A 9,483-nucleotide genomic window follows, 5' to 3' on the forward strand; every position below is an offset into this window, starting at 1 on the left:
ATTGGCACTGAATTTGAGAAAAAACTCAAAGTCAATGATAAATCACCGATGGATTGTGCAACGACCATCATTTTTGATGATGACGATTTAACTGTTGAGTTCAAGACCCACAATCGACCTTTGTTTGTTAGCGCATATGTTCGAGAACAAAAGATGAATCGGATACTCATTGATGGGGGATCTGCCATCAATATCATGTCCGTACGTGCTATGAAAGAGTTAGGAATCTCAAGTGATGAACTCTCCAAGAGCCGCCTCATGATCCAAGGATTTAACCAAGGGGGGCAAAGAGCAATTGGTCTCATAAGGCTTGAATTGCTCATTGGTGAGCTATCTTCAAGTGCGTTATTCCATATCATTGAGGCCAAAACCTCTTATAACATGCTCTTGGGAAGGCCCTGGATTCACGAGAATGAAATTATACCATCTACTCTGCATCAATGTTTCAAATATTGTTGAGACGGTATTGTTAAGAAAGTCACTGCCGACGACAAACCGTTCACGGAAGCCGAAACTCACTTTGCCGACGCCAAATTTTATCTTCACAAAGAAGCAAAAAGAAAGGAATCGGTAAGGGAAGAAAGTCAAGATTCCAAAGTACCCATTTTGCGGTATACTCCAAAATCAAAGAGAGAAGAAGATCAGTCTTCTTTTATCAGAAATGACACATTAAATGTTCCGCTCACCAAGATAGAGCCTGTCAAAATTGAGAAGGTGAGCTTGCAAGGGTTTGTCCGTCCCAAAGAAGAACCGGCAGTGGAACATTACTCGCTACCAACTAATCGGACTCAAGAAGGTTTTGATCCAAACGCCTATAGACTTCTTGCTAAGGCGGGTTATAACCCAAATGAGAAGAATACATTGGGCAAACTCCCTCCTGAAGTGACTGGCGAGAAAACTCACGGACTGACACCTACGCAGAAAATGTTGAAAGAAAGGGGTTATAATGTTGAAAGTTCATCGATGGGTCTTGGTTATCAACCGCCCTCTCCTGTTCGTATAATGATCAAAAGAGCGAGTTGTAACTATGTGAATGAAGAAATGGAGGTCACAAGCCGAAAGAGATCTGTGTTCGACCGATTGGGAAATAAGTCAAAACGCACTTCTGTGTTTGACAGACTTGGCCCGCAGTCGAAAAATCTGAAGTCGCCCGTCTATGAGAGATTAGGCAGTAAAAAACAAGAGTACCAAGTTGCCAGGGAAGAAAGTCTTACTGCAATAAAGAAGAACGGACCAAGAAAGCGAGTCTCCAATTTCTTCATACACTATGGAGACTTAGTCAATGTAAGAATTGAAACCATTTTTGAAGAACAGGGTCAAGAAAGTATGGCTTCCTGTCACCATATTACGATCAGTGATCCCGAAGAAGAAGAAGAAGATGCAGATGACGCTCCCCCTGAACTTGAGCAAGGGGCAAAAAATACAGTCGATGAGCTAAAAGAGATTAATCTTGGCACAAGCGACGATCCTCGCCCAATTTACATAAGCTCTTGTATGACTCCTGAAGAAGAAAAAGAGTATGTTGATTTGCTGCTCGAGTTCAGGGACGTCTTTGCCTGGAATTACTCAGAAATGCCTGGTTTGGATCCAAGGGTCGCCGTTCATAATTTGTCCGTCAAGCGAGGAACAAAACCTGTCAAGCAAACTCAAAGGCACTTTCGGCCCGAATTGATTCCTCTGATAGAAAATGAGATAAATCGATTGATTGAAGCCGGATTCATACGAGAAGTAAAATATCCAACATGGATTTCAAGCATCGTCCCTGTAAGGAAAAAGAATGGGCAAATTCGAGTTTGTGTTGACTTTCGAGATTTAAACGAGGCTTGCCCCAAAGATGATTTTCCTCTCCCCATCACAGAATTGACGGTAGATGCTGCAACCGAGCATGAAGCACTATCTTTTCTCGATGGATCGTCTGGCTACAATCAAATATGCATGGCGCCCGAGGATGAGGAGCTAACTGCCTTCCGCACCCCCAAGGGAATTTATTGCTATAAAGTAATGCCGTTTGGCTTGAAAAATGCTGGAGCAACATATCAAAGGGCAATGCAAAGAATTTTTGACGATATGCTCCATAAAAATGTGGAGTGCTATGTCGATGATCTTGTGGTGAAATCAAAGAAGCGGGAAGATCATATTCAAGACCTTCGAAAAGTTTTCCAACGCCTTCGGAGATACCAACTGAAGATGAATCCTTTGAAGTGTGCGTTCGGAGTCACTTCTGGCAAGTTTCTCGGTTTCATCGTTCATCAGCGAGGAATAGAAGTCGATCGATCTAAAATTGATGCCATTGTGAACATGCTTGAACCGCGAAATATTCATGAATTGAAGAGTCTTCAAGGGAAGTTGGCTTATATCTGCAGGTTTATCTCTAATTTGGCCGGACGATGCCAACCCTTCAGTCGACTGATGAAGAAAGGGGTGCCCTTCGAGTGGGATGAATCGTGTAGGAATGCCTTTACAAGCATCAAAATGTGTCTCATGAATCCTCCAGTTTTGGCTGCACCCATCCCAGGAAAACCATTGATTCTTTATATTTTCGCTCAAGAACGGTCGGTTGGGGCATTACTTGCTCAAGAAAATGATGAAGGTAAGGAGATTGCGCTGTATTACTTGAGCCGGATGATGACACCTAATGAGTTGAATTACTCTCCCATCGAGAAGCTGTGTTTGGCACTTATATTTGTCATTCAGAAGTTAAAACATTATTTTCAAGCACACACTATTCGACTCATATCTAAGTCTAATCCCATTAAATATGTGATGGCAAAACCTGTACTGTCTGATCGGCTTGCGAGATGGTACCTCCAGTTTCAACAATTTGAAATTATTTATGTACCTGCGAAAGCTGTCAAAGGACAAATATTGGCAGACTTTTTAGCCGATCATCCCATACCTGCCGAGTGGGAATTGACTGATGAACTCCCCGATGAAGAAGTGTTTATGGTCGATTCGCCGTGGTCAATGTATTTCGACGGAGCTGCTCACCGCGATGGAGCTGGTGCGGGAGTTGTCTTTTATACTCCTGAATCAGATATATTGCCATACTCTTTCACTTTAACGCGCCGGTGTTCCAACAATGTGGCTGAATATCAGGCGTTGATTCTCGGTCTTGAAACGGCTGTGGACATGAAACAGTTGCATTTTAGAGTCTATGGTGATTCAAAATTGGTGGTAAATCAACTTCTCGGTGTTTATGATGTCAAGAAACCCGAATTAATCCCATATTATAAGTATGCAAGACAACTCATGGGATATCTGGGCGATGTCACTATAGAACATATCCCTAGAAATTTCAACCAACAAGCCGACTCCTTGGCAAGGGTGGCGTCCATGATCACTCTACCTTCTCATCGAAATCAGATTTCAATATGTCAAAATTGGGTCATACCTCCGATGTTTGATGAAGATGATGATGGTGGGGAAGAAAATGCTTATCATATTTTTGTCCATGAGATCGAAAAGGAGGATTGGCGTCATCTCATAGTAGATTACCTCAGTCATGGGAAGTTACCAGAAGATCCCAAGAAAAGGGTTGATATACGTCGTCGAGCGCCACGTTTCATTTACTACAAAGGGACTCTTTACGGAAGATCATTCGATGGGGTGTTTCTACGATGTCTTGGGGAAGATGAGGCCGTGCAAGCAATGGAAGAGGCTCACTCTGGGATATGTTGTGCTCACCAATCTGGCCCGAAATTACACTTTCACATTAAAAGAATGGGATACTACTGGCCAACAATGGTAAAGGACTGTATCGATTTTGCTAGAAGATGTCAAGCTTGTCAATTCCATGGCAATTTCATCCGTCAACCTCCTGAACCATTGCATCCAACTGTGGCGTCTTGGCCGTTCGATGCTTGGGGTTTGGATATAGTTGGACCACTTCCAAAATCTTCTGGCGGACACATTTTCATTTTGGCGGCGACAGATTACTTTTCAAAGTGGGCTGAAGCGGTTCCTCTAAAAGAGGTCAAAAAGGAGAATGTAGTAGATTTCATCCGCTTGCACATCATTTATCGATATGGGGTCCCGCGTTATATCATCACCGATAATGGTAAACCTTTTTGCAATGTAGCAATGAACAAACTTTGCGAAAAGTTTCATTTCAAACAATACAATTCGTCCATGTACTACGCTGCCGCAAATGGACTCGCTGAAGCATTCAACAAGAGCTTATGTAATCTGTTGAAGAAAATCGTGGATAAATCGAAAAGGGATTGGCATCTTCGAATTGGAGAAGCGCTTTGGGTATACAGAACTACTTTTCGAACTCCCACACAAGCAACCCCATATGCGCTTGTTTACGGTGTTGAAGCTGTTCTTCCACTTGAGTGTCAAATACCTTCGCTAAGAATTGCAATTCAAGAAGGACTCAGTGGAGAAGATAATGTTCGTCTTCGCCTCGAGGAATTAGAAGCACTCGACGAAAAGAGATTGGAAGCTCAGCAACGGATTGAGTGTTATCAGGCTCGCCTTTCAAAGGCATTCAATAAGCACGTCCGACCCCGCTCTTTTCAAATTGGAGAGTTAGTGCTCGCCGTTCGGAAACCAATCATTCTTACTCATGGCGGACAAAGAAAGTTTACTCCTAAGTGGGATGGTCCATATGTCGTCCGAGAAGTATATACAAATGGCTCATACAAGTTGGTTGATGAAGATGGATTAAGGGTTGGCCCCATCAATGGCAAGTACCTAAAAAGGTACTATGCTTAATTGGAACCGCACGATGCTCCTGGCCCGCATGAGCTAAAACTGTGGATGGCAACCACCAATAGTGTAGTATGTGGTTAAACTGCTGAAACACTCCACCAAGTCTAAGGCGGTAAACAAATAGATACTCCTGACCCGCATGAGGTTAAAATGTGAACGGTAGGAACTACGTGTGACTTGATTTCCTTGTTGGGATACGTAGGCAGCTTAGAGGACAACTTCTAAGTTCAGTTACACCACTCCAAATCAAATCCTTGTTCCTTACAAAAAAAAAGGGGGAAAAAGAACCTCTCTTTTTCTTTAAGATAAAATGCTAAATTTAAAAGTTCTTTTCTCTTAAAAAAAAAAAAGAAAAAAAACAAGGGATAAGAAATGAAAAGCATTTTATTATTCAAAAGAAAAAAACTCATTACATGGAAAGAATGAGTGATAAAATAATTCAAGGAAAAGAAGAACATGGTGGAAAGTCTAAATATCAAATTTGTATTCCACTACAGCTACTTTATATGATTCAAGTGCAGACTTCATGTCTTCAAGTTCCTTCATTGCGTCATCAGTCATGATGCTAGTATTTTCAATGGAAGATAGCTCATCATGCGCTTGGGTTATTTCAGCCTGGATCTCCTTAAAGGTCTCATGCTTTTGATCGATAGTCGAACTGATTTCCAGGCCTTGTTTCTCCAAATTGATGAGTTCCTGTTGCAGAACCTTCTTCCTGTCTTCAATGGACTGCAACTTTTTTTCAAGACTTTGCAAGTGACAAGTTAGTCCTTCTTCCTTTGCCTTAACTCTCTCGAGTTGGACGGTCGCATTGGAAAGGAGTTCTGCATGTGTTTCTTTGCTCATCCTTTCCCACGATGAGGATGCCAGAACATCATATGCCTCCGCCTTGGCAAACAATTCCATCAAGTGATCTTTTAAAGGGAGACCATTGGTAGGATCCGTTCTTGTGATCTCCACAATGATTTCCTCTGCACACTCTTTTAAAGAAGAGATCTGCTCAGTTGGAGTGTCAAGAATCTGTCCGCGAAAATCCATCCACAAACTCTGCAAGTACTTCCTTCGATGCGCCTGGATCAATTTTTTACCATGAAATTCTGAAACCAATGCTACCTTAGGTTTTTTTCGAATTTCGTGCAAGTTAGTCAGCTCCTTCTTTGATAAAGCGCCTCCACTGGGGGCAAGTTGCTTTAGGATGCTGATAACGACTTCGTCACCTTTCTTGTTTGAAATTATAGCATCAATCTCAAGTTCAAGTGGTGAATTGGTACCAACATCTTCTTGGTGGAATTCAAGAAGTGGGGGCTGAAAAAAAAAATGTTTTGAGGGTTTAAAAAAAAAAAATAAGGAAAATATGATTACCTTAAGTGGCGACACTCTAACCGACGGTGGTGAAAAGGAAATTTCCTCCAAATCAGAAGATGTCCTCTTCTTCGATCGGTTCCAATGACGGTCTTGGCTACTACTGCCACTCGCCAACGAGTGGGCTCCTCTTTGGGTAGATTCGAAGCCCTGAGCTTGAGTCCTTTCTTGTTCTATAGCCTCGAGAGAATCACGATCGTCCATCGGTTCAATTTCGACGTCTTCTCCTGCATAAGTCACTGGTAAAGATTTTGAAACCTTGGGCGGCATCTTCTTTGCTGGAATCACTGGTTGCGCCTCTTTGATGGCCTGTCGAGAGTCTTTGGAAGACTTATTTCTTGTAACAACGTTTTTCAAGGGGCTACTAACGGTTTTGTTCTTCCGCAAGGTGGATGAGGTAAGACCCGTTACAATCTCTATAACTCCATTAGGATGCACTGACTCGTTGGCGGAGGTAACCTTACTCTTCTTCGACGATTGCTGAGGGATCTTAACGGTGAATTTTAAGGGAGTTGAAGAGACACTATTTGACCGAATCGACCACCAGGCATCATAGTCTTTGGTGATCAATGGATGCTTCCTGTGCATGGGTATAGTCATTCGAGACCGCGTCTGCGTGCGAACTGAGGAATCCCATAGTTGAATAGCTTCACCTAAGGTATAAGTGTGAGTGATCTCTTTCAAGTTGTTGGGGATGTCCTGACAAAAACCGAATTGCCTGCTGAACCTGCAAGGATTATATTTTTCAATAATGAAAGTATTGTCCTTACGTAGAGTTAAATGGCAAGAGCGTTGACTAATGAAGTAGCTCGTGAGTCTCGATGATAAGGATCCGTCATCGATCAACGCCTTTTCTCCGTTCTCAGTCCAGCACAATTTAGGAAGCATCAAAGGATTCGTTTCTTTGAAGATTTCCTCAGCTTCCAATTGGCCATAAAATATTGCCATTTTCTCACCACTAAATCTTGTCATGCGCGCGTGGTGGCTACTCACTTGATGATTTTCATGATATACATCGAAGTATTGACCAATCCAAGCATAGACGTAATGGATTGGAAAAGTTACCCCACATTCTCCAAGGTTAGGGGCGTGGACGATCTCCCTCAACCCATGATATATGCTCGCAAGGACGGGAATTGCAAGACAAAATCTTTTCCCTGTAGCCATTAAGCATGCAACCTTGAAGACACTTGGGCGAATACGGTCGACCTTTTTGCTTGGCAAAAGGAACTTGCAGATCCAACACGCTATGAATGCCGCAATATAGGTCTCCTTTCTTAGAGACCCTGGGATACCCAGGGTGTCAAAAGGGACATTGAAGTCATTCGTATCGGCAAGGTCGTAAGGCTCCACGCTTCCAGAAGGGTTGTAAGTCATTTTTGGTTTAGATGTGGTCTTCCTTCTATTCGCTCTACTCGGAGGAGCCCTATACCTAGCCTCTCCTTTGAACCAGAAGCGAATCCAGTCCTTCATCCATACCCCTTGGTCATTCGTCCAGAGGTGGTAGTAAGCCGAAAAAAAGATGCCTGCAACTCTCAGGGAGAAGTGGTTTCCCTTCTTTGTCACGAGTGAGGAGCTCCCGCGCCGAAGGAACAACTTCATCGAAAAACGTGCCATCGATGGAAAGGCCACCGAGTCGATAAAGGTCCCAAAGTGTGATGGACAACTCCCCAACGGGCATATGAAGTGTGTTCGTCGAGGGACACCAATATTTGAAGAAGGCTCGCAAGATATTTTCACAGCGGTCGTAGGAGTATCTCGACGCGTAGACGGCTTCAAATATGCCAGCGCGTGTGAGTACGTCTTTATACCTTCCAAGCATGTCCTCAACCCATTTCCAATAATGAGAAGTGAAGCACGCCTCACCAAAGAAGGACGAAGGGGTTTTCCATGTAACTTTGTCAACATTGAAGCCCACGAACGGAAGCGTGAATTTGGCTATTTCTGGATCTCCATTGTGAAGTGACGAGTTTAATACGACCACTTCATCTTCCCTCGATGTAGTGGAGTAAGTCGACGGTGCCACCACTTCCTTGGTCCACTTGCTAGTCCAATTTTCGAGATGAAAGTTTTCTTCAAGGGGTATAAAAGATTCGGCGAGCGCCCCAACAGCTGGTTTATACACATGTAGCGACAAGCTCTTTGATTGAGACCCTCCCCTTTCATCCGTCAGTGAAATATGCAGCACTGGCACGGCGTAGTCCTTAATTTGCATGATTGCTGAAATTTTGTAAAAGAAAATATTAGAGGATGCAGGAGGTTCGTGCAAGAAGTTTGGTAATTAAATTACCTAATTGGTTGCCTCTTCACAAATCTCCGGAATTGTTTCAAACCCCTCTTCAAGCGCGGCTTGAGTTGTCTATAAAGAGGCAAGTTGACAAAGTTTAGATCAAAACCATGTATAGTAGGAATATTTGGGGGGAAAAAAAAAATTAGGGTCAGAGTTCTAGCAAAAGGAAGGGAAGTTTTTGCTCAAATATCATTTTTGGTATTGTCCTAATAGATGAGCAAAAGCAAAAAAAAAAAAAAAAATTAGTGTCAGAGTTCTAGCAAAAGGAAGAGAAGTTTTTGCTCAAATATCATTTTTGGTATTGTCCTAATAGATGAGAAAAAAAAAACAAGAAGAAAAGTGCGAAAATTGAGATTTCAGCCCCAAGGGATAGTTCAAAAATAATTTTGAGCCAATCTTCATTCTCAAATAATATTTTGGGAATTTATTTGGTAAAATCATGAGGCCCTAAGCTTCTCAACGGACCGAAGCTATTTGTTGACCGAAGCATCTAACGATGAAACATGCAAAAGCCTTGACTGAAGTAAGAAGCTTTGTGCGGGAACAATAGAAAGAGATACATGGGATGCTTCGTATCCGGCACGAAAACAGAAGGAAAAAAAAAAAAAAAGAATATATCAAGTGTAGCGTATGTACCTCCGAGTCAACAATGGCAACTGGTGGCTTTGAGAAGACAATAAATTGGGACGAACTAGCAATGATAGCAGCAAGGAAAGAAAGCGGCGGCAACCTCTGTTGAATAAACCATAGAGTGCAGGTGACAAGTAGTAGCTAGAGCGTCACGCTTTTGGGGGTGTTTGTGAATTCGCTGTCCTAGTCGTGAGCATTTTATAGCAGGGAGAGTCTTACTGAAGGGAGGCTTGGCCGCGGGAATTATGCACGCTTATCAGAGCTCCAATAGATAGAACTCGAGTCCAATACGGAGTCTTGGGGGTCAATTACAGTATGGTAAAGGACATTCGCATGAGGGGGTACAGCTTCCTTTTACAATCAAAGTTCTTACCCTGGCGGAGATAAGAGTCCTGGTCAAGCTCTGAGATATCACGCGTGTATCCTAAGGAGCAAAAGAAAACTTGGAAATCTGGGCAAGTTAATGCGGGGCCATTCGATCTTGGAAA

This window comes from Coffea arabica, chromosome 11e, assembly GCF_036785885.1.
Source record: "Coffea arabica cultivar ET-39 chromosome 11e, Coffea Arabica ET-39 HiFi, whole genome shotgun sequence".
NCBI classification, from domain to species: Eukaryota; Viridiplantae; Streptophyta; class Magnoliopsida; order Gentianales; family Rubiaceae; genus Coffea; species Coffea arabica.